This window comes from Tupaia chinensis, unplaced genomic scaffold (genome assembly GCF_000334495.1).
Source record: "Tupaia chinensis unplaced genomic scaffold, TupChi_1.0 Scaffold146687_1, whole genome shotgun sequence".
Lineage (NCBI taxonomy): Eukaryota > Metazoa > Chordata > Mammalia > Scandentia > Tupaiidae > Tupaia > Tupaia belangeri.
The window spans coordinates 5,162,386-5,173,680 of NW_006206544.1; the positions used below are offsets into that span (position 1 = coordinate 5,162,386).

The following is an 11,295-nucleotide window of genomic DNA, read 5'->3' on the forward strand; positions in this document are numbered from 1 at the left end:
AAAAAAAAAAAAAAAAAAGAAAAGAAAAATTCCTGGGTTCCAGTACCAGTGGGAGGTGCAGTACCTGGTGCACATATTTTCTGCACTGGTTGGGGAAGAGAGCAGGGTAGAAGCAGGTCCTTTAAAATCCCAGGTTTTAGTTAGGTGTGGAGTTTACGACACGAGTGTGCTCTAATTCCTCAGATCATTCTCTCCTGCTTGCCTCCATTGTTAGAGCCTCGTTGTTGCATGCACTGCCTGCTACACTCGGCTCCTGCTCTGTGTGAGCTCTGACTTTGTCACGGACCTTCTGGGTGTCCTAGTTTTTCGTTGCATGTCCAGCCTCCAGCCTGCCTTCAGGAGGGCTCATTTAGTTGCTGCCTCCTCATCAGAGCTCCTCTGCCCCTACTACAAACTCTGCCTCCACTTTGTTCTTGCCCTGATTCCCTTCCCTTCCCTATCACGTCTCTCTCTTAATGTGTCTTCATACTACTTAGGGAAGGTTTCTCTTTTTAGCTTTGTTTTGTTTGTTTGCTTGTTTATATTTCTTTGACTTTTTAAAGAGCAAATTCTATCCATTTTTTTTTTTAAAGAAATTTTGCTATAGGGCATGTGCACTCACTGGAGAGATAGAGACAGAAAGCCAGAAAGCGAAAAAACACCCCCCAGGGTGGTTAGCCACACTGCAATCTCTTCTCCACCATTCTCCTCTTAGGGTTTTAGGCATGCATGCACACTTGCCCAGTGTGAGTTTGAAGCCACTGGGTGTGTAACTCGGACCGCGATCAACAATATGGGAGTCCAGTGACATAACCATTACGCCATTTGCTGGTGCCATCTATCTCCCATCTTTTTGTTACCAGTTGCCTGGAATATACTATACATATTTAACACACATTTGTAACTAAAGACAGTAAGTTTAAAATAAAAAAGATTTTGTCCTTTCTCCAGCATGTTCATTTTCCTCTTAATGAAATAGACTTGAGGATAAACCCCAGCTTCCAGCTCATATCTTCTTAAATGGTATCCCACGGTAATAACACATGGGATTGGACCAGCAGGTGGCATGGTAGTTGGAGTGCTGGACTCCACATGGGTGATAGTGGTTCAAGTCCTGGACCTGGTGACTTGCTTTCTCACTTCCTCTCTTTCTCTCTGTCTCTCTTTGATAAGCACACATGCCTTGTAGCAAATTAAAAAAAAAAAAAAGATGACGATAAATAAATAAATAATTCTTTAAAAAAAATAACACGTGAGATTATGAGCCAGGTGTGTAAGTCACATGCTATTGGTGCTGCCGTCTTAGGGTGATTTATACTCCTGTCACATCCAGTTCTGTTCTCGCTGACTTAAAGCAACAATAGGAAGTTTCAGTCCTAATTACTATTTTAAATTAAAAGTCAAATTGCACAAGATGTGCAATTATTTCTAAGGGCCTTACATAGAAAAGCTGTGCATTTTTGATTTGTAAAAGCCTTAAACATTGCTCATCAATAGTCAGGCAATTTTGCTAGAACTGTGGGAGAAATAACTACAGCAATATCTTTATCCCTCCTTGTCGGTTCACTGAATACTAGACCTGGAAGACATTATAAAGATCATTCAGGCCAGCCCCTGACTATTTTTATTAGCTAGATAGTGCTTTAATTTTTAATCTTTCCTGGTATAAATTAGGCCCACTTGTCATTTTTTTCTGTTCTCAGGGAGTAGAAAAGTTTGTAGCATCCTTTGTGTAGTTGTGTTGTTACAATCTACTTTTGGGCAAAGTAAAATTCTGTGACATTTATGCATGGTGAATGCCCTCATTGCTACAAACCTTTGCCCTTGTGAAAGCTTTATTTCTTTAAAATAAAAGTTTATTTCTTGTGAGGATTAATGCTTATTTTCATAGAAAATGTGCAAAATTCAGAAATACAGAAGAAATGATATCACCCACAGTTCCACTTTGCAAAGATTATCATGCTTAACATTTTGTTGTATGCATCTACTGTTTTCTTCTTTCCTTTCTTTGTATGTACGTGATTATGCAAAAGGGGGGAGTCCTCAAAAATTTTATGGAAAATTTATGCATGTTATGAAAAAACTATGCACGGACTTCAATTTTTTTGCATCAAAATGAATTCATATTTCAGTTGCATTTCCCACTAACTTTGGGAGTCCTCTTATATATAATTACAGCTAGAAAGCATATGTGGACGTGTGTGTGTGTGTGTGTGTGTGTGTGTGTGTGTGTGTGTAGTCAGAAACTTTATCTCAATAGCGTGGGTGTTCAAAATAGTATGAACTCTTTCAGGAAACGGACTTCCTCAGCACCTAAGGAATTCAAGTAGGGTGTGGAGGGTTAACTCTGGAAAGGGTGTCTACAGTGTGTGGGAAGTTTTACCAAATTATCTCTGAGATGCCTTTCAAATCTAACTTAAATGATTATTGAATGTTTCTTCTGCTTGGTGACAGATCTTTCTTCTTCTGGATCTTCAACATTTCAAATGATTGATTAGAGGTATATGCTTGGCAAAATGATGTCTATACCAACCAATAGAAGTGAGCCTATGTGGTTAGGGATGGCCTTCCTTGAGCACAGGGATGTAAATATGTCACATTCTTAGTGACTTTGTGCCCTTTCCCATTTTTTCCTGTTGGTCTCCTTTTTGATGCCAACAGCATTCCCAAGTTGATTTTTTTTTTTTTTTTTTTTTTAATGGAATGTAAGCTGAAAGAAGTACATTTTCCTTAAAATGTCTCAGGATAACTATTGGAGCCTAATGTATTACCTAGTTCTCTTAAAAACTTTTGTAAGTACAAAACTTTTTGATGACTTCGTTGAAAACTGAACAGATTTCAGACTATTTGGGGGAGAAATGAACTGAAATTGGCTCCCATGCAAGTGCTGATGAAAATCATTCCTGCCTGAATTTCTTTCATGTGACAAATTCCCTAGTAAATCCCAACCAAAGTCTACTTATTTCTATATCCAGAGCTGGTACAGCACAGTGACAATCTGGCTTCTTCCAATATTTTGACACAATGAAAAACAGATTGATATACTAAAAGTTACCAGTACAAAAGATTGGCACAGAGCTATTTTGGATTTGTTGAAGACCAATAATAGAATCTAGAGTATAAACCTACAATCTTTAGACTGCTTTCTAATTTACTTGAAAAAAATTCTGAAAGTCGTCAGTTTGTAAGTGCTAGCATATCCTGGTATTATGGGATAGAAACAATACCACTAAATTTCTTGGTTTTTAAAAGTTTTTATTTTTAAAGTTATTTTCTTTCTTTTTTCTTTTTTTCTCTTTCTTTCTTTCTCTTTCTTTCTTTTGCTTCTTTCTTTCTCTCCCTTCCTTCTTTCTTTTCTTTCTTTTTTTCTTTTCTTTCCTTCTTTTAATTTGATCAGAGGGGGACGGGAGAGAGAGAGTGAGAAAGGAAATCGCCATGTCTGGGACTCGAACCATGGTTCGCCATGTGGGAGCCCAGCATCCTTAACCACCATGCCACCTGCTGGCCCTGGTTTTTAAGTTTTAAAATTTATTTTTAATAGAGAAATCAAGAAAGAGAGAAAACCTCCACCAAATGCCTCAATCAAGATCCCGGACCATGGGCACATATGTATCTGGCATACTCAGGGACTCCAGATGTGAACCTGGACTCTTTTCATGTGGATCAGCCTTACAGATTGTCACATTTTACCTCTGTGCCCTGATCTTATTTTACTAGGCGTGAGTACGGCTTTCTTTATTATCATTATCATTGCTGTAATTCATCATTGTCGGAAATTGTTCACCAACAGCTCAGTGCAGAGCAGCGAGCTAAGTACAAGTTGGCTTTTGCTGTTTAACAAACTCCTCCAAAACAGTGACTTCAAATAGCAATCATTGATTAGCTCAGAAATCAATGGGTAAGCAATTTGGATGGGGCTATCTGGGTGGTTCTTTTGCTGGTCTCTGTTGAACCTGGCATTTGACTGGCTGTCAGTTGGACTAACACTTGAATGACTGGGCTAGCTTAGGCTCTTTCACATGACAGTGGTCTCAAACACTATCTTCTGCCTTTGTTCTATTCGCTAATGTACAGTAGCCACAGCAAGTTGCAGGGCCAACCCTAATTCAAGGGGTAGAGGTATATATTCCTCTATTGGTGAAGATATCTTCAAAGTCATGTTGCAAGAGTGGACATAGAGAGGGAAAAAAAATCTGTCTGTGCCCACTTTTACAATAAACCACAGTTGTTAGTTTATCTTTTTTGTTCTTAAGGGTCTTGCGATCTCATTATGGCGATAGAATGTGTGTTTGACCAAATAACTAGTCACTCCAAGGATAAGTGCCAATAAAATAGAACTGAGTAGGGAGAGATCAGTCAAGTCAGGATTGCTTAACAGAGGATGTGGGGTTTAGAAAAATATAGAAGAGGGAAAGACATTGCAAACCAGAGAAAGATAGAAGCAAAGATATTGTATTATTATTATTTTTTCCTCATTAAACTTTGTTTTAATGGGTCTCAAAATTCTGTGACAGATTGTCAGTTGTTTCCATTAAAAAATACTGATTTTAGGGAACTAGCAGTTAGCGTAATGGCTATGTCGCTGGGCTCCCACGTAGTTGACCGCGGTTCGCGTCCCGGACCCGGTGGCTTAAAACTCACGCCAGGCGCGTGTGCATGCGTGCCCAAGATCCCGAGAGGAGAATGGAGGAGAAGGGATTGTGGTGTGACCATCCCCCCTGGGGGGTGATTTCTCGCTTTCTGTCTCTATGTCTCTCTCTGTCTGTCTGGTGAGCGCACGCGCCCTACAGTGAAAATCTCTCTCTCAAAAAAAAATACTGATATTAAAAACCAGTAACTTACACCTGCCCCCCTACCCAAAATGATCCTTAAAGCATTTTTTCTTTCCTTTTGAAGGTTTTACAATGTTATCATTAACCAGTCTTTTACTATTAAACTTAAATGGCCAATTGAGACCAACAGTTCTGAGACTGTTCTTCCAGCACCGAGTAAGACTGGGGCGGCAGGAATTAGGGATATTCATTTAACCTTCTGAGCTTTCTGGGCAGACTTGGTGACCTTGCCAGCTCCAGCAGCCTTCTTGTCCATGGCTTTGGTGACACCCATGGCAGCTGTCTGTCTCATATCACTGTCAGTAAAATGACCCAGAGGAGAGTAAAGACGCTGTCAACACACATGGGCTTGCCAGGAAAATGACAGCATCACTGATTTTTAAGACTTTAGGGCCATCTTCTAGCTTTTTACCAGAAAGGTGATCAATCTTTTCTTTCAGCACAGCAAAGTTGCAAGCAATGTTAACTGTGTGACAATCCAGTACAGGGGCAAAGCCTGGACTGATTTGGCCTGAAGGTCAAATAATCACCTGAGCAGTGAAGTCAGCTACTTCCATGGCTGGGTCATTTTTGCTATCACCAGCAACATTGCCATGCCGAATATATTTGACAGACACGTCCTTGACATTGAAGCCCACATAGTCCCCAAGAAGAGCTTCATTCAAAGCTCATGGTTCGTTTCAACAGACTTTACTTCAGTTGTCACATTGACTGGTGTGAAAGTGACCACCATACCATTTTGAGCACACTACTCTTCACTCAACCCACAGGGAAAGTGCCAATACCACCAATTTTGTACACATCTGGAGGAGCAGACACAAGGGTTTTGTCAATTGGATGAACTGGTGGCAGGATGCAATCCAGAGTTTCAAGCAGTGTAGTTCCACTGGCATTGCCATCTTTACGGATGACTTTCCATCCCTTGAACCATGGCATATTAGCACTTGACTCCAACATGTCACTATTCCAACCAGAAATGGGCACACATGCTACTGTTGTGATTGTAGCCAATTTTCTTAATGTAGGTGCTGAGTTCTTTAACAATTTCCTCAGTAGAATCCATTTTTTTTAAAGAGGTTTTTGCTATAGGGTGTGTGCGCTCACCAGACAGAGAGAGACAGAGAGACAGAAAGAGAGAAGTCACCCCCCCCCACAGGGGGGATGGCCATGCCGCAATCCCTTCTCCTCCGTTCTCCTCTCGGGATCCTGGGCATGCACGCACACGCGCCTGGCACGAGTTTTAAGCCACCAGGTCCAGGACGTGAACTGTGGTCGACTACATGGTAGTCCAGCGACATAGCCATTACGCTAACTGCTGGTCCCCAGTAGAATCCATTTTGATAACATCAACAATTAGTTATTTCACACCCAGTGTGTAAGCCAGAGGGCATGCTTACAGTTCTGCCTGTTCTTGGAGATACCAGCTTCGAATTCACCATCATCAGCAGCAACAATCAGGACAGCACAGTTGGACTGAGATGTGCCTATAATCATGTTGATAAAGTCTCTGTGTCCTGGGGCATCGATGATAGTCACATAATACTTGCTGGTCTCAAATTTCCACAGGGAGATATCAACGGTGATACCACACTCACATTCAGCTTTTAGTCTATTCAAGACCCAGGCATACTTGAAGAAGCCCTTTCCCATCTCAGCAGCCTTCTTCTCAAATTTTTCTATGGTTCTTTTGTCGATTCCACCACACTTGTAGATCAGATGGCCTGCAGTGGTGGACTTGCCAGAATCTACATGTCCAATGACAACGATGTTGATGTGAGTCTTCTTTCCCGTTTTGGCTTTGATTTAGCAGTGGTTTTCATGACACCTGTGCTCTAGCAGCAAACCTGCTGCATAAAAGCTATTGTATTAGTTTTCTATTGTTGCCATAACTAATCGCCAGAAATTTGGTGGGTTAAAATAACACAAGTTTATTTATAATTCGGTAGATCAGAAGTTATATTCAACATCTTTTCTGACCAAGATGGAGTTAAACTTGGAATTAATTACAGAAAGGACCTTTGATAATACACAAGCACATGGAAAACTAAACAACCTACTCCGGGATGACTTACCACTAAAGAAGTTAAGACTGAAATAAAAAGATTCATTGAAATCAATTCTAATGAGTATTCTAGTAACCATAACCTATTGGGCACAGTGAAAGTAGTCATGAGAAAAAGTTCATAGCAATTAGTGCTCACAAGAAAAAAATTGAAATTGACAGTCTAGCGACATATCTCAGGAAACTGGAAAAACAACAACCAAAACCCTCCCAAAAAGACCAGGAAAAAAGAAATAATGAAGATTAGAGCAGAAATAAATGAAATGGAGATTAAAAAATCTGTACAGAAAATAAATAAAACCAAAAGCTAGTTCTTTGAGGAGATTAAAAAAACTAATACTTTCACTAAACTAATCTAGGAGAACAGAGAAAGGAACCAGATAAATAAAATCAGCAATGAATCAGGCAATATTACAACAGACATAACTTAAATACAAAAGGTCATGGAGAATACTATGTGCAATAATATGCCCACAAACAAGAACAGCAAAGTTTTGCCTACATATAATCTATCAAGATTGAATCAGAAGACATAGAAAGCCTAAATAGATCAATATCAAGCAATGAGATTGAATAAGTAATAAATAGCCTTCCAACAAAGAAAAGCCCAGGTCCCAATGACTTCACCTCTTAATTCTACAAAACTTTTAAAGACAAGTAACCCCAATTCTACTCAAGCTATTTCTAAAGATCCAAGAGGAAGGAACCCTCCCGAATTTGTTCTATGAAACCTCCATCATTCTCATCCCCAAAACAGACAAGGATATAAAAACAAAAACAAAATCATGGACAGATATCTTTTATGAATACAGATGCGAAAATTCTCAACAAGATACCAGCAAACTATATCCAACAACATGTTGAAAGATTATACACCATTATCAAGTAGGATTTATTTCAGGGATAAAAGGATGGTTCAACATACACAAAACTAAAAATGTAACACAGCACATTAATAGAAAGAAAGATAAAAATCATACGATCATATCAATCAACGTGGAAAAGCATTTGATAAAATACAACATCCATTTATGATTAAGACTCTCAGCAAAATTGGCATAGAAGGGACATTTCTCAACACAATAAAAGCCATATATGACAAGCCCATAACTGAATATGGAAAAGCTAAAAGCTTTCCCATTAAAAACTGGAACAAGACAAGGCTGCCTACTTTCTCCATTCCTTTTCAACATAGTAGTGGAAGTCCTAGCCAATGCAATTAGACAAGAGAGTAAAATAAGAGGCATTAAAATAAGAACAGAAGAAGTGAAATTAGCTGTATTTGCAGATGAAATGATACTAGACATAGAAAATCCAAAAGAATTCATAAAAAACTCCAAAACAAAACAAAACAAAAACTCCTAGAAGTGATAAATGAATACAGTAAAGTGGCAGGATACAAAATCAGCATACAAAAATCAATAGAATTTTAATATGACAGCAGTGAACAGACTGAAGCAGAATTGAAAAAAGCAATCCTATCTATGAAAGCTACACACACACACACACACACACACACACACACACACAAGACACTTAGGAATCAACCTAACCAAGGAAGTGAAAGTTCTGTATGAGGAAACTGAAAAACTAAAAAAAGACATTGAAAATTATATACAAAAGTGGGAAAATATTCCATATTCCTGGCTTGGAAGAATTAATATAATCAAAATGCCAATTCTACCAAATTAATCTACAAATTCAAGCAATTATGATCATATTACCTGAGAGATTCTTTACAGAAATAGAAAAAAATAATCATAAAATTTATCTGGACTCATAAAAGGCCTTGTATTGCTTTGGCAAAAGCAATAAAATAGGTAAAATAGGCATCTAACTTCCTGACCTTAATTTATATTACAAAACTGTGATAATTAAAATAGCATGCTGATACCAGCAGATGGTGTCATGGTTACATCACTGAAATCCCACATAGTTGACTGTGATTTGAGTCCTGAACCTGGTGGCTTCAAACTCACAACAGTTATATGTGCATGATTGTCCAAGATCCTGAGAGAAGAATGAAGAAGGGACTGCATGTTCATCCCCCTGGGGTGTGATATTTTGCTTTCTATCTCCCTCACTTTGTCCGTCTCTCCAGTGAGTGCACGTGCCCTATAGCAAAAATCTCTCTAAACAAAACAAAACAACATGCTACTGGCACAAAAACTGATATGTAGATGAAAGGAACAGAATAGAGAACTCAAAAATAAACACCAAAACATACAGTCAACTAAGGGTTGTAAGAAAGGGCACATGACAATCCAGTGAGGAGAAAACTTTCTTCAGCAAATGGTGGTGGAAAAAGTGAATATCCATTTGCAGAAAAATGAAACTAAAACCCTATCTCTCACCAATAACAAAAATAAACTAAAAATGGACCAACGATCTCAACATAAAACCTCAAACTATAAAACTATTGGTGGGAAACAGTGGAATAGGCAAGGAGTTCCTAAATAAGGCCCTCAAAGCATAGGCAATAATCCAGAAAATAAACAAGTGGGACAGCAGCTAAAAAGCTACTGTATAGCAAAAGAAACAATTAGAACCAGGAGAAAACCCTCAGAATAGGAGAATATATTTGCAAACTATACCTCACGTAAGAGACAGATAAGCAGAATATAAAGGAACCCAAGTAGCTTGCTGAGAAAAAAAATCCAGTTAAAAAAAAAAAAAGGCAACTGAACTGAACAGACAGACAACTCTTCGGGGAAGATATACAAATAGAAAAAAAAAAAATCCCCCCAAACAAAAACCAAACATTTAAAAATGCTCAATATCTCTTATCAAAAGGGAAATGCAAATAAAAATCACAATAAGATACCACTTAAGCCCACTCAAAATGGCTATGATAAAAAAAATACAGAATGATAAATGCTGAAGAGGCTGCGGTGACAAATGAACCCTACTATACTGTTGGTGGGAATGTAAATTAGTACAGCCACTGTGGAGATCAATCTGGAGGTTCCTTGAAAATCTATAAATAGAACTATGATATGATCCAGTAATTTCATTCCTGGGTATCTACCCAAAGTATAGGAAAACACTCAGTTGGAAAAACACTTGCACATCCATGTTTATTGCAGCATTATTTGTAATTGCTAAGACATGCAATCAGCCCTAATTTTCAAGGACATTTGAATGGTTTGAAAAAAAATGTGGCACATATACACTATGGAATAGTACTCAGCCATAAAGAACAATGAGACCCTGACATTTTATACAAAATGGATGAATAGGGAAGATTTAGTGCTAAATGAAGCAAGCCAGACAATGAAAGACAGTCATTGTATTTCCCTGCTTAATATATACTGAATGTCTGCAGTCTATAGCAGAAATGAAGACTGGAAGGTATAATAGTGGGGAGGGGAACTGACGATACTAGAAATAGTAAAGGAGAGGGTGTATAACACAGGGTGGGAGGGAGGTGATCAGGGTAAAAATCATTTAACAGAAACAAAAATGAAAAGTTACCTGTTGATGATAATGTACATGGTGATATCTATGACTTAACAAATATGCACTGTGTCCATGAAGGAGAAAACCATTTTGTATGCTGTAAAGATGTACTGTTATTAAATGTAAATAAAAAGGAGAAGAAAAAGAAAAGAAGAAGAAAAGAAGAAGAAGAAGGAGAAGAAAAGAAGAAAAGGAAGAAGGTGTTCCACATGGTCTCAAGCTAAAGTAAAAATGTTGAAAATCTATATTTCTTTCTGAAAACCATATGGGAGAACTTACTGTAGTTTTACCTCAAAATCCTTAACCTTATTTTATTTATTTATTTATTTTTTGCTATAGGGTACATGTGCTTTCCAGAGAGACAGAAAGCGAGAAATCACCCCCCAGAGGGGATGGCCACCCTGCAATCCCTTCTCCTCCATTCTCCTCTCAGAATCTTGGGCATGGATGCACACGCGCCCAGCATGAGTTTAAGCCACCGGGTCTGGGACTCGAACCATAGCTGACTGACTACATGGGAGTCTAATGACGTAGCCATTATGCCATCTGCTAGTCTCAACCTTAATATTAATAAAAGGTTCATTTTGTTACATAAAGTGACATTCATAAGCTTTGGAAATTGGGATGTGATATTTTGGGGGGAGCCACATTCTGTCTACCACAGACAAGGAGGCCAGACTACGTGTGTTTGACTGCAAATAAAAAAGTTAAATAGGGTAAAGGAGGTGGAAAATATGATTACACTGATTCAATGCTTTTTTTAAATCCTGCTTTTGGTCCAATGTTATGAGTGCTTTTTAGTTTTGATTGATCATAAAAATTTTATGCTTCCTTTGTGATTCTGAAAAATTTTCTTTATATCATGTTTTAAAAAGTTTATTTCTTTATTGAGAAAGAGAGAGAGACACCCTGAGTAGGGTCTTGTCATACCATGATCTACCCCCCAACCTCCCACAGACATTC

At 38.3% G+C, this 11,295-nt stretch overlaps 2 pseudogenes; one reads left to right on the forward strand and one right to left on the reverse strand.

The window, feature by feature from the left end:
• Positions 1–4,960: 4,960 nt before the first annotated feature.
• On the reverse strand, positions 4,961–6,953 carry LOC102497840 (elongation factor 1-alpha 1 pseudogene; annotated as a pseudogene).
• Positions 6,954–7,685: 732 nt separating this feature from the next.
• Positions 7,686–11,295, forward strand: part of LOC102498239 (mediator of RNA polymerase II transcription subunit 8 pseudogene) — a 7,928-nt pseudogene continuing 4,318 nt past the window's right edge.